Source organism: Micromys minutus, assembly GCF_963924665.1.
Source record: "Micromys minutus genome assembly, chromosome: 1".
NCBI lineage: Eukaryota > Metazoa > Chordata > Mammalia > Rodentia > Muridae > Micromys > Micromys minutus.
The window spans coordinates 218,568,629-218,588,064 of NC_137969.1; the positions used below are offsets into that span (position 1 = coordinate 218,568,629).

At 44.7% G+C, this 19,436-nt stretch overlaps 1 pseudogene across 1 annotated transcript; it reads left to right on the forward strand.

Moving 5' to 3' along the window:
• Positions 1-3,912: 3,912 nt before the first annotated feature.
• LOC308428792 (small ribosomal subunit protein eS12-like) lies at positions 3,913-4,300 on the forward strand (annotated as a pseudogene). The gene has a single exon. The product of its transcript is annotated as a small ribosomal subunit protein eS12-like (transcript).
• The last annotated feature ends 15,136 nt before the right edge of the window (positions 4,301-19,436 follow it).

The window sequence follows — 19,436 nt, forward strand, 5'->3', positions numbered from 1 at the left end:
TATGCCTGTGTTTCTTGTGGACGGGATAAATTTTGGGTTGAAAGTTTTGTGTCTAGGTTGGTATCCCTATTGCTCCACTGGGGTTCCTGCCTGTCTGTCTACAGGAGGTGGCTTCTTCAGGTTCCACATCCCTAATGCTGTGAGTCACAGTGAAGGTCACCCCATTGATTCTTGAGTGCCCCCCTTATCCCAGGTCTCTGTCTTGTCCTGGAGATCCCCCCTCCCCACCCTCCACTAGTTGAAGATTTTCATTAATTTTCATGGCCATCTCTCTTGTCCTTCCCCACATCTGACCCTGGACCCCCCATTCTGATCTCCATCCCCCTCCCTCCCAGTTCCCTCCCTCCGTCTACCTCCTGTGGCTATTTTATTCCCCCTTCTAAGTGAGATTAAGCTTCCTCACTTGGGCCTTCCTCCTTGTTTAGCTTCTATCAGTCTGTAGAGTCTGTTTTCCTGTATTTTGTAGCTCATGTCACTTATAAGATAGCGCATACCACGCATGTCTTTTTGGGACTGGGTTACCTCACTCAAGACTCAGGATGCTCTTTTCATGTTCCATCCATTTGCCTGCAAAATCCATGATGCCTTTGTTTTTCAAAATGCTATATTTTTAAGTTATAAAAATACCTAACAGAATTACAAATTTTAAAAGTCAATTAAAGTTGTAAGTTAAGTAAAGTTGTAAGGGATTTTTAAAAAAGAATCAAACGTTTTAATTTTGCAGATCAACATTCAATAGTTCTCCTAAAATCTGCTGAACCAGAAAACAGCATAAATAAATATGCTGTTTAAGGTAGATAATTCACTCCTAGGGAGGAAAACAACCATAAACAAGTACTAGTGCTCCCTTTAAAAGCAGTGCCTGGGTTGGAGACCAGTAAGCATTATTTTTAGGTTTTATTTCATACCTTCCCAGTTAGATGATTATTTCCATGTGCGCATTTTGCTTCTTCATAATAAGAACCATGTGAGTAGTATTCCCTTCAGTAAGTTATCAGCTAGGACTCACTCCCAGCATGCCCATGTAGGATGCTATTCATCATAAACAAATGAGGGGCTCTCCCCGAGGCTGGGCTACAGCTTTGGAGTGCTGGGTCAGTAGTCATGTGTCTCTGTCTCTGCCCCTGCACCTCTCCCAATGTTTAGTCCTGAGATGGAATGCAAGAGAACCCTCTGTCTGAGCACTCGGCTCCTTGTACCTCATTCCCACAGATAAGGCGTGGGTTCCACTTCCTCATCTGTCTGAGTCTCATTTTGGTTCTGGGATACCGAGACTTGGTTTGGTTTGACTTTAATGGTAGCTGGGATGCAAGACTAGAAGGCAATCTAAAGATTGCAGTATGGACAGGTATGGAGAGGTATTATTTCCCCTGTAGGTAGAAAACTATAAACAGTTTGCAGGGACACTGCCCTCTCTTGGGATCTCTGGGAATTGGAGTCAGGAAGGAGAAAGGGTGTCTGTGGAACACCAGCATACTTCATTCTCTCCCTCTCCCTGTCCTCTCCCCCACCCCACCCCCGTTGCATTTGGTGGGTTTTTATTTTTTAGAGGAGAAGATAAACATTTATATTATGACATTTGCTTTATTTTAAACCAGTTTTCGATGCTTTGTGTGTTTTCTGTAGTTGGATAAGCACGGAAGCCGGATGAGGTCAGTTTTTATGTCCACGTTTAAAAAGTTAAGAGCAATTTTAGTGTTGTAGGACAACTGAGTGGAAGTTAAGTTGCCACACACACACACACACACACACACACACACACACACACACTCAGACCCTTTCTCAGACTCTCTGTGGTTGGCATCCTGCCTCTTTGGATGAATCAATGCTGATACGACTTTAAGAACCAAAGCCCACAAGTGAGACTGGGGCTCACTTTTGGTGTTGAATGTTTAAAGCAGTGCTTCTCAACCTTCCCAGTGCTGTGACCCTTTATTACAGCGCCTCATGTGGTGGTGACACCCAATCGTAACATTACATTCCCTGTTCCTTCATAGCTGCAAGTTTGCTGGTGTTAGGAACCATGATGTAAATATCTGATACTGAGGATATCTGATATGCAACCCCTGTGGGTTGACAACCGCTGACTTAAAGTTTTGTTTTTTTGTTTTTTTTTTAAAGTTCTGTTTTTGTTTTTTAAACAAATTCATGGTTTTTTAAACAAATACAGAGCAGATTCATGACCTGAAAATTCTACCTGGCTCCACCTTTTCATTTCTTCCTTAGTCGTTGTCTCTAATGTGAGATTTTTGTGCCTGCCCGACTGGTTGTTTCCATTTGTCTGCAAAATGAAGCCGGGGCCCCTGCACCTGTTCCTTGCATTGCTGACTCTGCTCTGGTGATAACAGTGCCATGAGTGGTCTTCAAGCACCTCATATCCTGCCACTATGGCCACCTGTCAGGGGAAAACCCAGACAGGATGAGATCTACATTCCCAGCTGTCCCTGTCTTCCAAGGAAAAGAAATCCAAAACCAGTGGCTGAAGAGTGAAATCAGATACCCCGGGGAAGGGGTGGGGATGTCAGGTCCCTGGTGGTCTGGAAGAGAGGCGCCAAGCCAGGAGCTCCAAGCGCTGGGAAAACCAGCACAGACATGTGGATAATGCTCAGCACCATCCCCAGCCCTGAGGGGGCCTTGAAAGGTTGAGCTGAGGATTTGTAAGGATTTGTGAAGCACCGTTAAGGCACAGCTGTCAGGAACAGTATGTAGCCTTCGGGCTTCCTGGATAAAATCGTGCCTGACTTCCCGGCTGCTCTGAGATGAGAAGCCATCTCTTTGTGGGGACAGCTCAGAGTGAGGCTGCGATGCAGCAGTTTCTTTCACAACCTTCCTAACGCTGTGACCCTTTAATACACTTCCTCATGCTGTGGTCACCCCCAACCATCAAATTACTTTTTTGGTGCTACTTCATAACTAATTTTGTTACTGTTATGAATCGGAATGTATATACTTGATTTGTGACCCCAAAAGGGTCATGACCCACAGGTTGAGAACCAGTGCTCTAAGATAATTTCTCTCTCTCTCTCTCTCTCTCTCTCTCTCTCTCTCTCTCTCTCTCACACACACACACACACACACACACACACACACTACAATGCTTACAATAAAAGTAAATTGGCCCTAGTGCACAGGTCCCTCCATTTGCTGGCAGGTTGGAGGAAACAAAGTCTATGGGGCTTCCTCCCTATACACTAAATTGGGATGTACCTTTTAGTAGTTTTTCCGTGTAACTGTGACTCACACAGAAGTTTAAGGAGCTTCCGGGGACCCTAGGTAAAGATGAGTACATTTTATCTACATACAACAGGTGAGTTTCATACACTGGAGGCTAGAGCCCTCTGCAGATTGTTTAGTCACAGAGGCTCAGGACCCACTTTTCTCTCTTCTCAGGCTCTTACCACATTATTACCATAATAACCAATTTGTATTATAATTCTGTTCATAGGCGGAGTGCTGGCCTCATGGCTTTGTGGTCATTAACTTTTAAAATCCGACACAAACCTCAAGGTCCACTGTTTTGCACTTTATGTGCAAAAAAAAAAAAAAAAAAAAAAAAAAAAAAAAAAAAAAAAAAAATAGGTTGAGTAACATTTTCTGGCCACACAGCTCATAGATGGAGTTTGGAGAGGAGTGAGCTCACCTAAGATGGAAAGGGCCCAGAACATTCCCTCATGGTGGAAAGCAATGAGGGAAGATGGTTTAATAACACTGCGAAGTTAGGATGGTGTGTAGCCTGGCTGGAAAGCTTCAAAGATGATGGGAGACAGGCTGTCTCAGAAGCTCCCGAGGAGCTCGTGTGCTTGGACTCTCAAGGCAAAGTCTAAGATGATAACCCAGATAACCTGACTTGTCCTCTGCCGCCGCCAACTTGCGCAGAGGCGGAAACTCGGGCGTCACCCGTGATCCACCGCCATGGCCGAGGAAGGCACAGCTGCTGGAGGTGTCATGGACGTCAACACTGCTCTACAAGAGGTGCTGAAGACCGCCTTCTATGGCTTAGCATGTGACATACACAAAGCCGCCAAAGCCTTAGACGGTCGCCCGGCCCATGTCTGTGTGCTTGCGTCCAACTGTGAGGAGCCCATGCCTGTCAAGCTGGTGGAGGCCCCGTGTGCCCAGCACCAACCAATTGGAGAAAGGTTGACGAGGAGAAACTAGGGGAAGGGTCGGCCTCTGTACAATGGATCGAGAGGGGAAACCACAGGAGGTGCTTGGTTGCAGTTTCACAGTGGTTAAGGACAATGGCAAAGAATCTCAGGCCAGGGATGCCATCGAGGAATACTTCAAGTGCAAGAAATGAATAAATAAAATGTTGGCTCATTTTTTAAAAATGATAACCGGAAGCGAATGCCCCTTGCAGTCTCCTCACCCTTAGCTCATAAAGTACAGCCAGCTAGAGTATGAGGCGAGGCTAACCCGCCAACTCTGTCCCAGCAGCTTTCAACTGGCAGTGTGTGGGGACACTAAGAACTCTCGTGTAGATGCCATCGCTGCTCTGTGTCTGTGGACAGCCACACAAGGATGTGTTCACACCGGACGAGACTGAGGGGTGGGGGTGGGAGATAGCAACCTGCAAACCCAGAACTCTGATCCAGGACAGCGGAGACCAACAAAAGGTTCCAGAGCAGTTGAGAACACACACTGAGGGGAATCCCAGATAACACAACAGAAAAACAGAAGTCTTTGAGGGAAGAGGTTGGCGTAGCTAAGAAAGGGAGACGTACACGCCAGAATAGGGAACCCGTGGAAGGAAACCCCAGAGGCTAGAAGAATTCAAGAATGTGCTTCAGTCAAGGAGATATGTCCTGATTTAACAAGGCTGCTGTCTGGGGGAGACTCCAGTAGTCCTTGATGCACATTCTGAGTGATGTGCTCCTAGGCTGGGAACAGACACTATTCAGGGAAGCAAATGTAGCTCTAACACCCATTGAACAATATTAAAATGGCCACAAATGTCAACATATGGACAAACCAAAGGAACGCTGATTAAGGTTATTAAAGAATTTGAGTTGCATACTTAAGGCAAAATGTAACCAACAAAAGGTGCAAGGGGGAGGGGGAGGAAGGAAGAAAGATGGTCATCGTAGAATTCATTCGTTTTCTGTTGCAATAGCCGAAGACTTCAAACCAGGAACTTTAAAGAGAGGCAGACTTAGTGAATGGGGCTTGGAAACCGAAGTCACAAGATCAGTTCAATCTTTTGGCAAAGTCACAACATGGCAGGGAAGAGGAAAGGAAACATGGGAGGAGTTGGCACCCCATGAGAAAGCTTCAGTACTTACTCTCTGGAGAAAGAACAGCGGGCTACATCGCAGATACCTGTAATGTAGATGACACATTTCCGCTAACCCATACCAAAGACGCAAAGGCCTGATATTTTGTTCATAAGCTGTGAGCCCAGATTAGGCAGGTTTTGAGCTATTCTAACATGTCCCAGCCACAGGTTCCTTACTATTTGCTGTTTGATTCTCGACCGCATTAGCCTCAAGGTCCATTTCCCCTGGCCATATGCTCATCATCCCTTCGGCCTCATGTCCTCTTCTTTCTCCTTCACTGCTTCTCCTGGAACCCTTCACTCCCGAGCCCCCCTCCCCTGACATCATCCCCCCCATAACTTACCCCCAGCTCCGTTCCTTTCTCCCCTTAAAGACCTCAAACTAGGTACTTACAACACCATAGAAAAGAAACCATGTGATGAGGAGGAAGGAGGAAGACAGAAAAATCAAGGCTGGTGTGCCAGTATTCTGCAGCTGCTCAAACAAACTACCCCTTTTTTTGGTACTGAAGACATCCACGTTTCCTCTCTCACCTCTGAGACCAGAAGTAAAGATGTCCTTGGAGCTGACTCTCAGAGAATCCTCGACTTTTGCTAACCTCTATGGCTCCCAGTGTACCCCAGCCTCTAGCTAACCCACACCATCTCTGCCCTGCTCTCACGGGGCCTTCTTCCTACTCCTGGGCATCCTCTCACCTACAGAAACACCAGTCATTTGATCCCCCTCAGTCCAGTGTGACCCCATCTTGACAAATCGTAGCTACAAGGAGCCTGTACTGGTTAATATTGTCAACACGATCCGGACTCACCTGGAAGACAGCCTCCAGGCACACCTGTGAAGGATTATTAAGATTAGGTCAGCCTCTGGGCATGCCTGTGGGAGATTCTCTGGATTGGAGGGAAGATTCATCTTACTTATGAGTGCCACCATCCCTCGGGGCAGGATCACAGATTGAATAAAAAATGAGACGTGGAACGGAAGAGCAACACTCGTCTCTGTTTCCCGACTGTGGACACAATTTGAGCGATGGCCCCAAGCTCTTTTCCCCCTGGCTTCCAAGCCGTGATGGATGATAACCTGGGAATGTGAGCCAGGACACACCCTTCCTTCCTAGACTCTCCTGCTGGGTAGTTTATCAAAATCCTGGGGTGAACGACTAATGAAGAACCTTTCCCGAAGTAAGGTCACATTCCGAGCTTCCAAGTAGACTTATATACTATGGGGGCAGGGAACGACACATCAAGCCACCAAGTGTGAGGGTTATGGATGTAGAAGCTCTGAGTGCTGGGGAAGGAGGCTTGTCCTGTCCCCCGGGGATTAGAGTGCAGGCAGTCTTGGAAGTGGGCGGGCAGACTCCTTGCCTTTTTTATGAAGTGGAGGCAGCGTCAAGAAGAAATGCTGCACACAGGCAGGAACCTGCCAGACAAGGACAACCAAAAAGGAAAGCCATGCCTTTGTCTCCCGGTGGTTCTAACAAGGATACCAGGGCTGCTTTGTAGGCAAAGCTAATAATGCCCTTTTGCCAGTGTGTGATGGAGTCAGAGCCGGACAGCTGCAGCTTCAGGTGACCCCTCTGCCTGGCACCTGCAGTGACTTTCAGGACACAAACACAGAGACAAGCACACATACAGATCCCTCATGGGACCACCCCCATCCCAGAGAAGGACGCTCTCAAAAGGTCCCCTCCAGCCTGGCTCAGCAGACGCAGGGCTGGACCCCCACTTGCCCTTGAATGGATTTTTTACTGGACTGAAAGTGTCCTGGTGTTGGGAAAGCTCTACTAATTCTTCCAAATCTCCACTCTGTGGAGTGGGATCTTTGCACACATCGGACACACCAAAAGTCTGGCCCGTTGCTATGAAATAGCTTGAGTGGCAGTCACACAGTCTCACAAGAGTAAGAAAGCCAAACACAGCTGTGCAGCCCTCTGAGGGCTGAAGTGATCCCTAAATGGACGTGGCCCACTCCTTCCCTCCATAATTGCTTCTCCATCTAGGCTCCTAAGCTGCCAAGAGCACCATTCCATTAATACCCCTCCAACACTTCAGGGTGCTCGTGGTGTGAAATCATGTCCAAAAGATTCGAATAAGACTAGAGCGGGGAGAATCGAGTCTGTGGTAAAAATCCCTTGAAACTCAGAGTGGAAAAAATGACCCAAAGCAAGCTGTCAGAATCCCCGACCGAGGACAGAAATTATAGCTGCAGAGGCGGGCGGGAGGCGTTTCTGTACAGGTGAACGGGCCGCCAGCAGCACCAGAGGTTTATTCAAATCCCACTTCAAATCTTGTAATCCCTCCAGTCCTTAACGGCTAACAATGACATCATCTCTCCCTTCCTTTCAGACAAAGGCCATGTCTCCGTGCCCAAGCACTGCTGTGGTCTAGCAAGAGTATGGCTTTCAGGACGATGAAGGAGATCCAATAGCAGATGGAGAAAACACAATTTTAAAAAATTAAAAGAATAAAACCAAAAGGCAAAAGATAAACAAAAAAACAAAACCCAAAACACATGTGAGCGCTTTACTCCTCACTCCAAGGTGCCATTGACTCTGCTGCTCTGCAGAGACTGGGTATCCCAGATTCCACCACCAGTGTGTGTGTGTGTGTGTGTGTGTGTGTGTGTGTGTGTGCACATTTGTGTTGCTGGTGTTATATTGATGGCAACCTTGGAAGGCAGAGGAGCAACAAGCTTGTAGGGCTTTCCTATCTGAAACAGGCTCTAAAACGGAGGCAAAACCCGTAGTCAAAGAATGCTAACGTAGGGCTATGCTCAAAGCAGTTGCTGCTACTTGATGAGTTGTTAAAATTTTATGGTTCTACTCATGGGATCTTCAAGAAGTGGGAGCCTTGCCTCTCCTCCTCCTCCTCCTCCCCCTCCCCCTCCCCCATCCTCCTCCCCCCATCCTCCTCCTCCTCCTCCTCCTCCTCCTCTTCTTTTTCTTCTTCTTCTTCTTCTTCTTCTTCTCTTCATCCTACATGGCCTGTATCTATAGCTATCTAAACCTGGATGGTGAGATCTGAAATCTCTGGTTAAAATAGAAGCATTGATTGATAGAATTATTCTTTCATTCATTCATTCATCAGCTATTTTAGGAACCATATGCCAAGCAATGTGAACCTAATATTCAAGAATAAATGACATTGGACTCTTGTCTTTGGATCTCCCAGTCCATTGATGGTAATAGCCTTTGAGACAAATAATTGCATCATCCAAAGTTAGCGGAGGGGGCGACTCACTGTGCCAAGACAGCATTTCCCAACAGTTCCAAGAGAACCACCCTTGTACACACATTTTCTGAGCCATAAAATATTCTTACAGATCACTTTGAGTTAGTTTTGCAAGCGTTGAGTTAATTCAACGGAACGAAAAGCCATTTGTGTGTGTGTGTGTGTGCCAAAAAAAAAAAAAAAAAAAAACCCTTCTGTCAGAGAAAGTAGGATGGGCAGAACAAAGTGGAGGGGGCAGGGGCGGTGACCTCAGCACTTTGCCCCCTGGAAGACTTCACACTTCAGTGCCCAGGTGTGGTAGAGAATCATGAGGCTGTTTCCGTTTGGGGTGTGTATATTTGTGCAAATGTGTGTGCTTGCTTACCCACTGTTCTTGCTCTCTCGGCTGTCTCCTAGTTCTCTATGATGCACTGAAGCAATCATAAAGACATGGAAGCCTGGTTTCCTTGCCGTCTGGTGGCTGGAGCCCTCACACCGTGACTCTCATCAGCACCATTAGGAAATCTACATTCCAAGGTCTGTGAAATCCCATCTGTGCCTCCGCAGAGAGAGAGGACAGAAATGCCAAACCTCAGCCCCCCCACCCCATTTTTGCTGAGTCTAAATTTGGACCCAGATGCAAACTGAGGTCTTATGGTCATTTGTAGCTGGCAAATGGCAACTGCCTGTTTTGTGAAGAAGGACTTCATGGCCATCAGAATCTGTTAGGCTGTCACGTGGTGATGAGTTTAACGTTAATGAATTGGAAACATCTGGATTAGATTTCCTCCCAAACAGACAGGGTTATGAAAATTAGTGGACAAAAGTGTCTTCTGACCAAAGGCAGTGTGGGCTATTCCTGAGCCCATCGGTCAAGAATGCTTAAGCAGGGTCTGAGACCATGACAAATGGGACTGGAGCCAAAAGGACTTCCCTGTGAGCCATATGTAATGAGAAAGTGAGAATTTTTTCATTGGAAGGTTGTTTGCTAAGCACCTAGTACATGCCAACTACCATGCCAGGATCTCGGGCTCTGCAGAATATAAGATAGCCGCATCCTTGGCTCCCTAAGAGCTGGCAATTGAGAGTTTCACACCAGCAGACAGTTCAAGTCTGGTTGCTGGTCCAGATGTTTTGGGAGCTCATAGCAGCCCACATATACCATAGCTCTGGGAGGGTAGATTGTGAGGATGTCATTGAGAAAGTGTCCTCAGGGTGACAGCCCAAGAATGCTCATGAAACCATAGACCTCAGATCCAGTCTCAAGGCCTCGCACCTGGCAGGACTGTAAGAAAAACTTGTTAAGCAAATGGCTTCTTTTAAAAAGTGGCCAAGAAAGAGAGAAAGAGGAAGAAGGGTTGAGAGGAATCATTATTCCTACCCAAAATCTGGCTGATAAAGCTTTGTGAGCTGAACACAAGGTGGGGAGAACAAGGGAAGAGAGAGGTGGGGGGGAGGATGGAGGAGGGGAGGAGGAAGGAGGGGAGGAAGGAGGAGGAAGGTGGGGGAGGAAGGAGGAAGAAGGTGGGGGAGGAGAGAGAAAGGAGAAGGGAAGGGGAAGAGAGAGGAGGAAGGTGGGGAAAGGAGGGAGAAAGGGGGAGGGAAGAGGGGGGAGGAAGAAGGGAAGAAGGAGGTGGGAGGAGGAAGAAGGAAGGAGAAACAGGGAGGAGGGAAAGGGAGGAAGAAGGAGAAAAGAGAAAGCTGCTGAAGAGCCCAGTTCAGATGAGGGAGAGTTTTGCAAGGCCAGTTAAAAGGTTAGGGTTTCTTTTAAGGTCAGTATGACATTTCCGTAGATCATCAAGTAAAGAGATGACATGGCACCTTTTGTTGGGGGAAGCACTGTTGGTCACCACATGTAGAACAGGTTGTAAATAATGGGATCTGAAACCAGGCCGTTGCTATGGAGTGCATCGGGCGGCAAGAAAGAGTGTTGGGAAGGCCCCATATGTATATCACGGCAGAATCAGGGGTCTCAGTGGTCATGTGAAAGTAGCAGGTAAGGAGGGAACTGGCAAGCGCCACCACCTCCCTACACACAGAAAGTAAGTGCCCATCCATAGGGACAACAGAAGGATAAAAGGCTAAGCAAACAGGTGACTTTCAGGTAATACCTGCACAGAGAGCAGATTTGTTCTGATCCCTCAAGCTTATCCCAAGCTGTTAGAGTTGGTGTGCTTTCTTTTGTCAAGGTTTCCAATGTAAGAAGTGAGAGCAGCTCTAAGGATGTATAAAATACAAGGCTGCAAGAGGAAAACATGAGAGAGAAACACTGGGGACACGCCTACAGTCTCTGTGGAAGGCTGAGACAGGAAGCTTGCTTTACCCAGGAGGTTGAGGGCAGCCTGGACAACATAGCAAGTCTCCATCTTGAAAAAAGAGCAGCAGGAAAAAGTGAGAGAGAGGAAGGTAAAGGAAGGGGAAAAGGAAAAAGGGAGGGAGGGAGGGAGGAAAGGAAGGGCAGAAGGGAACCAAATCAGGGCTCACAGGCATCCATATTCTTATAGGCTCAACATTTGTAGACTATAGAAGGGACTAACTAATTTACATGTGAGTTTCTTTTATGAATAACTCCATCACAGTTTCTGCCACTAAACAAACAGGAATATCACGACTATTTTAAAAACACCAATCTTCACTGCATGGTGACAGCATCTCATCTAAACACAGTTTATCTAAATCCACCCGTTGGGAACTAGGTATGTGAGCTAGGTCTACTGCTTGCCTTGGCTTGATCACAGGTAGACTTTAAGACTCTAGAAATAATCTTTTGAAAAAAATAATGTGTGACCTTCACACCCCCTCTTTGAACGCACTGGTCCTAAGGGTTACTCAGATTCACAATGAACATGAAGCTTGCTTCCTGTGCTTTATCTCAACCTCATTCCACTTGAATCCAGACCTCCTCACCCCTCTCTGCATTCATTGTACAACTAAATCTTTGAGCACTGCCAGGGACCTATTATCGTTTATTTGATCTATGTAAAATATAAATAGATTTAAATCTAAGTATATGATGATGTTACATACAATTCCTGCTAAAACAATAATAACAGAGAATTATTGTAAGGTGAAGGAGGATGTATGAGTTTCTTTTCTGCTGCTGTGACAAAAATACCCTGCTCCCCCCCCACCCAAGAAAGGAAGGAAGGAAGGAAGGAAGAAAACCAACCAAACAACAAAAATGTAAGGAGGAGTTGTGGAGGGTTTGTTCTGTGTTTAATTTTTAAATTTATGTTTATTATTTATTTAATTACTGCTTACAGAAGGCATTGCTACAGGCAGGAAAGTCATAGTATCAGGATCAGGAAGTTGGCTGGCCACATTGTATTCCCCTTCAGGAAGGAGCAGGCAGGCTATGACACCTCAAATCCCATCCCTGTGATCCGTTTCCTCCAACAAGGCTCCTGCTCCTAAAGACTCCTAAGTCTTCCAAACCAGCTGGAAGCCAGGTGTCCGGACACTCCGCCTATGGAGGGCATTTCACGTGAAAACTGCAGCAGGGCATCTCATTAACATCCTGGTAGTGAGAACTGCCCAGAGAGATGGAGAGCCGCTTCCAGAGCTGTGCCCACAGCAAGATCTCCATAATTTGACACAAAAAAAAAAAAGACACCATAGCAGGGGTGTCTCCCCAGCAACTGCTGAGCAGCTCTGTGCAGAAGCCACCCCTGCTATGGATCCTGTCGCCATCGGCAAACAGGAAGTCAGGAAAGATATGTATTGCTTCCGTAGACTTGCCTAATCCTCGGGCTCAGAGGTGAACCAGGAGCAGCTGTGGGCAGGTCCAGACCCTCAGAACTCCTTGGGAGCTGTGCCGGTGAATGAGATGCAGAATGTTCTACTCTCTGTCATGAAATGGCGAGGCTCAGCCTGGAAAACAGATTCAGGCGGTCCGTCCAGAAACCAAAATCCATCAGCACCTTCGGCAGTAGCCCAGTCAGACCTATGCTTGAGCAATTCCACCTTCCTCTATGGAAAACGAGGTAACTGTAGCAGCAGAAGAAATATGAAGACCTTGGGATTTCCTAAGCGGTAGGACATAGGTTACCTATTGTTCAGAACTAGCATTTTCAGTTCTAAATTTATTCTATGTGGGGACAGGACAAAGCTCCTGGGGAATCTCGGGATGGGCTGACCTAAAAGCCAAGTAAGTGGTCAGTTGGGGGATGTCCTAGTTAAGGTTTTACTGATGTGAACAGATACTATGACCAAGGCAAGTCTTATAAAGGACAACATTTAATTGAGGCTGACTTATTGGTTCAGAGGTTCAGTCCATTATCATCAAGGTGGGAACATGGCAGCATCCAGGCAGACAGAGCTGAGAGTTTTACATCTTCATTTGAAGGCTACTAGTAGAAGACTGACTTCCAAGCAGCTAGGATGAGGGTCTTAAGCCTACGCCCACAGTGACACACCTGCTCCTGCAAGGCCACACCTCCAAATTCCCTGGGCCAAGCATATTCAAACCATCACAGGGAAGTTTCAGACCCTTCTGCCTACATCAGGAACAAGGAGATGGAGCTGCAGAAGGAACTTTTAATAACTCTTTGAACATAGGATTCTAGAAGCTTCACGTTGGTGAAGATATCCATGTGCTGGAAAAGCATTGCACCCCAATTCTTTTGTGGGGACAGATACATTTCTGCTCAGGATCCCTATGGACCTTGCCCCATGCCTCTCTTCTGGCCAGACATACATGGTTTTTACAGTAAACCAGTAAACACAAGCATCAAATCTTCCTGAGTTCTCTGAGCCGTGTTATGAAACATGTTGAGCAAGTTAAGAAACTGGAGGCGGGAGTCATGGGAACCCCAAATTCTAGCCAGTCAGTCAGAAGGGCAGCTGACTGGCAACGGGAGACTAGTGACTCAAGTCTGAAGTCTTGCAGGACCTGAGTCCTGACCTATGGGGTTTAAATAAAAACAGACAGGAAAATTGAATTGAATTGAATTGTTGGACATCCAAATCTTGAAGTAACAAATGACATAAAATGAGACAATTTGTTATGCACAAATCCAGACAGCACTGGAAATAGTTACCAACAATAATAAGCTTAAGGTCTAACTGATGACGCACAGCTCCCCTCCCCCCACAACAGTTACTAGTCAGGATCAGTGGCCTCTTCAGACGACCAGTCCAACATAATAAAACAATACTATTGGCTATAAAACAAGTCTTCCTTTCCTCCTCATGTAGCAGAAGACCCCAGCACACCGTTCATTCAAAACTGGCCCTGGCTTTTAAACATGCATCATAAATAAGTTGGGTCTGGAAACATGTCTGTTACTTGATACTTTTTCCTTGGTCTGTGATAAGACCATTCGCATAGGTTCTAGTTTTCTTCCTACTGTTTATGGTGCAGGCTCTTCCTGGGGATCAGACTGAGATCCAGGCTGGACTCAAGTGGGTGGTTTAGTCCATAAATAATTTTTACCAAATAAAAAGCTCAGTGAAGTGTGGTGGTAATTCAGTATGTCTCTTAGCAGACTTCTCTAAGAGTTGGTAAAGAATATAGAGTTTGAACATCCCTTACACCAAACTTCCAAAGCCAAACTACTCCAAAATCCAAACTTCTTTGAGCATCAACAAGGTACCATAAGAAGAAAATTATATAGTGTGAAACTTCATTTCGTGTTCAAAATTTCGTGTTCAATGAAATTACCTTGACATTATGTGGGTATACAGGGCATATAAAACATAAATGAATTTTGCATTTAAGTTTGGGTCCTATCCTCGAGGCATCTCATTATGAATATTTAAATACACCAACATTTTAAAAAATATGCAAATTTAAACATATTTTAACCTGAGTAGTTCACCAATGCTCAACCGGTGTCAGGCTTTATTAAAATACACGTTTAGGGGCTGGAAAAATGGCTCGTGGTTAAGAGCACTGACTGTTCTTCCAAGGTCCTGAGTTCAAATCCCAGCAACCACATGGTGGCTCACAACCATCTGTAATGGGATCTGCTGCCCTCTTCTGGTGTGTCTGAAGTGAGCACAACAGTGTGCTCACGTAAAATAAATAAATAAATCTTTAAAAAACACGTGTGTTTAAAGGTTGGTGTCTCCTCCTGTCACAGATTGGTCTGAGTAAACAAAAGACACCTGCACAATGAAGTAAGTAATGTGTAAATAATTCGGGAGAAGAAAAGTTGACTTTTTAATGTGGAAATCGGATCTACTTGATTGTGGAATTGGGATCTACTTGATTACGCTGTGCTGGGAAGCTGATAAACCTAAGTCTTTAAACTGTATAAAACTGCAAAGTCTTCCCAAGATGCTTCACTCCTCCCCATCCCATGCCAATGTCACACATGCCAGGCAAGGTCTCTGCCACCAAGCCCCAGTCCCTTTGTGAACATTTTAAAATGGTCACCTAGAGCCTAAGAATGAAAAGACTTGGGATCCCGGAGGTGGGGGCGCTGTCCTTCCCTTCTGAGGATAAAAAAGGTGAGCCTTCCAGAGATCATTTGGGAAGGAGCCCAGCTTCTTTTTACCAGGTCATTTTGGGAAATCATATTCACCTTTAGTCACGTCCTAAGATAAGAATAGCTCACTAATGAGTCACAGCATCTGGTTGATTTTGTCTGAGAAAAAGAAACAATTCAATGGACTTGTTACTATTCTTAGACAACGCTCTTTTCTCAGGTTCTCCCATCCCCCAAATCCAAGGTTTTGTGACCTCTGTTGGTTTGACCCTGTCCATTCCGCCTTGCAGACAGCCATATTTTCTGGGTTTCTGCGTATATCACCATCTCTGCTGTGTATGCCCCACCCAGCTAAGACTACAAACTCAGTGCAGCTTCCTCCAGCACTGAGTCCATGTTCCTATGACATCAGCACAGGCTGAAAACCGGCCCTAACAGACGTTTCCAGCCCTATTAACCACCATCCATTCCTGTCCTCCAGTGATCGACATGCGCTGCCCCCTTCTCAGAGGGAGCATGTCAGTAACATTGCACTCTCCAGTTATGTCTTCTCAGTCTTTATCCGTCCACAAAGGACAAATCAAGTTAGGCCTGTAATCTATTTTAATATATCTAACATTGTATCATTTTGCAACAAGTCTCCTCGGCAATAGTAGGTATTGTCCCCACCCCCCTAAAATTTATTTGGGCTGGAGATAGTTCAGTGCCCATGTTTACCTGGTCTTGTGGAAGGCTCTGGTTTGGTTTTCTGCATTGCACAGACATGCAGCATCTTTTAAGTATGTTGTTAAAGCAACAGTAGCAGCCTTCTATTGTTTTGTGTGTTTATTTTTACTCCTAACCTTTCTGTGTTTTTATGAGTAATCTTCATAAACAGAGAATGCTTGCACTCCCCTCTCACATTTCCTTTGGTTACCATAACGTCTAGCTTTTGCTTTCCTGCCTTGTGTGTGGGTTTGGTTGTACCTGTCCTTTCTTTTGTTCATCTTATTCTCCCTTCTTACTTGCAGATGGATTGACTTTTATTATTTATCCTCCTCTGCAAGTCTGGATCTGAACATTTCTATTACTGTGTGTTCTGGGTATTTAATATACTAGTTTAATTAAGTATATCAGTTTTATAAATTTCCCCTCTTCCTGTGAAATGCAAGAATCTTCTTTTCCTTTTTTAAAAACTGTATTTATTCACTTTACATCCCAATTGATGCCCTAAGAAATGAAAGACTCTTTTTTTAAATATCTCATCACTTTTTTAAAAAAAGACTTATTTATTATATATAAGTACACTGTAGCTGTCTTCAGACACACCAGAAGAGGGCATCAGATCCTATTACAGATGGTTGTGAGCCACCATGTGGTTGCTGGGAATTGAACTCAGGACCACTGGAAGAGCAGTCAGTGCTCTTAACCACTGAGCCATCTCTCCAGCCCTGAAATGCAAGACTCTTAAAACATTGTTTACTTTAGTAATCCATTTTCCAATTTAGTTGTTATTTGATACTAAGTTCTAGTTTAGTTTTAGACTTTATAAAATGAGTGCAATGTTTAACACACTATGAAAAACGATGTGTGTACTGTTTTAGTTAGGGTAAAACACTCTAAGAGCAGCTTGGGAAGGGAAGGTTTACTTCAGCTCATAGTTCCACAGCCAGAGTCCGCCACTGAATAAAGTCAGGGCAGGAGCTCAAGCAGGGCAAGAACCATGAGTCATGAACTGGAGCAGAAGCCTTGGAGGGGTGCTGCTTATTGGCTTGCTCCTCGTGGCTTGCTCACTCTGCTTTCCCATAACAACAGGACCTCCAGCCCAGAGTGGCACTGCCCACAATAAGCTGGGCCCTCCCACATCAATTATCAGTCAAGAGACTGCACCACAGGCTTGCCCAGAGGCCAATCTGGTGGTGACATGTTTTTTATTGTGTTTCCTCTTCCAAATGACTGGCTTGTGTCAAGCTGACATAAAGCTAACCTGCACACTTACCATCTGTTCTTGTGTTCCTGTTTGTGTTTCTCACTCCTTGTAGTTTTTCTGAGTATCTTTTGGTATTAAATAAACTCTTTATTGTTTCTCTGTTTTAAATTGTTTGGCTTTGTTTTTCTTGTTTGTTTTGGTTTTTTGAGACAGGTTTTTTGTTTTTGCTTTGTTTTTTTTTTTTCCTGAAAAGCCCTGGCAGTCCTGGGACTAATTTTTTCCCTCCTTCCCTTTTTCCCTCCCCCCCCCCAACAGGTTAGCTTTGAACTCACATAGATCCACCAGCCTCTGCCTCCCAAGTGCTAGGATTGATTATAGGTATGCATCATCATGCCAAGCTTCACATATGTTTTGACAAGTTTTCTGGATATAAACATTTTAGATTGACTTCTTTTTTTTTGTATAGTGTACACATTAATATATTATGCTTTGTCTTTTGATGTATTATAGAGCATTATTTGTTGGGTTGTTTTTTGTTTTGTTTTGTTTGTTTTTGCTGATATATGCTTCTTTATAGCTTCCCTTCTTTTTCTTCCTGAGAGAGAGTGAGTGAGAGAGAGAGAGAGAGAGAGAGAGAGAGAGAGAGAGAGAGAGAGAGACTGTGTAGACCAGCTGGGAACTTACTCTGTAGTTCAGGCTGTCCTTGAACCTTTGTCCTTCCTGCCCCAGCCTTCCAGGTATGCACCCCTACTCCAAGCTTCATTTGGGTTTCTCTCCAGATGTTATATGACTTTCTTTATATCTTTGTTGTCTTTTTGTTCTATTACAATGGTGTGTTACTTATCAGAATTGGACTGATTGGTTGGTTCCTGGCTAGCAGATCTGAGGTTCTTCAGAACTTCTAGAAATAACAAGAATGCTGACTTACAGTAGACTTTCTCCTCTTAGCCTCTAGGTTTATTAGCCACTTTATCGTATATTCTATCTCTGTCTTGACTAAACTCTGAATAATTTGTTCATATCCCTTTACCGGTTCACTAACTCCCTTTTATCTGTTCAATTGGTGTATACCACACCCACTGAAATTTTAATTTCAAACTTTATTTTCAAACTTTAATTTAAAAAAAGAAAGGCAAGAAAACTATTTGCATTCTGAATCTGATGATTTCAAAATAGGAAACACCTTGTGGACCTAACGCTGCCAATGGTCACTCACTGTGCCCTATTTGTTTATGGGTTTTGGGATTTTTGGTACTGATGTCATGTTTTTGGTACCCATTTGTAGGGATTGTTTGAAACCTAAGCTGTGGTTGATAGCAGTCAAAAAGATCTACACTTGTTCTCAGTTGCCTGGAGGAAACCGTGACTTGAAAATGCTTTGAACTAAATTCTTCACTTGTGTTTAGATCACAGAGATAGTACAAAATCAGGTTTAAAAAAAAAAAAGCTATACAAAGACTAACTTGGTCCAGTGTTTTCCTTGATATCTACTTTGACACAGGAAGCTTCTTTCTAGTCTACTCTAAACTGTATGACTCATGGGATCCAGCTTCACATGAGGTTTCCTTTTTGATCCCTTGTCTTGGCTGGGTCCTGAACCCTCACAGTGAGAGTCATCAGGGTTTAACAGTCCTTCCAAGGTCTCGACAGGGCATTGCTGGCTCCCTGCTGGCTTCTGTATATCCGATACTTCTCCCTCCTTGTTAGAGAATTTACAGTCATGGTTGTACTCACATTTTGTACTGCACCAGAAATCCGGCTGATCAGACTTCTAAGATGGAAAGTCCTCATGCTCTCTCTTTGGTTTTATTTTCCACAGGTTTTTTTTCCCTGCAAACCCCAACACAGTAAACAACCGAACCCCGTGATGGTTAATTTTATCTGTCATCTTTGCCAGGCTGTGGTACCGGGTTGTTTGGTAAAATGTCAGTATAGATGTGAAAGTGTTTTAAAATGAGATTTGACATTTACAAACACAGACTTTAAATAAAGCAGATTACCTTTTGTAGACCAAGAGGGCCTGTCCAATCCATTAAAATCTCTAAGTGAAAGACTGAGGTTTCGTTTAGAATTCAGCCTCAAGATTACAACATAGGAACCTTGCCCGTCCTTTTAGCTCACTGTCCTTGTATGAATTTCAGACATGAGGTGACACTATCAACCATTACCTAAATTTTTGGCTCTATGGGGTCCAGGGGTCCATAGGAATGTCCACAGTCACTGATCCAGTTTTTCAGAAGAGAGCTCTCTGTACATTTGAAAACAGTCCATTGGTTCTATTTACCAAAGAACTCTGGCCAGGGCAGACTTCAAGAAACATTTATAAACAGTTGTAAACATATTTGTGAACAATGAGTATTGAATAAACACTTGCTATTTAATTGTTTAATTCATTCTAACTCCTAGTCTGGGGCTTCCAGGTTTGTCACTGCTTAGGAAAGATCATAGCTCTGCCTCTGTTGTGTTCTGTCCCACACAGCCACAGATCCTCCACGTCAACCAGGCCTAAGTTTGTGTGATGCAAAGAACTCGTGTCAAGCTCAGAACAATACGACAGCTTAGAACTGCTGTGCATTTCAAGAGACTCGTAGGAGACCACCAGGATCTCTGGGAC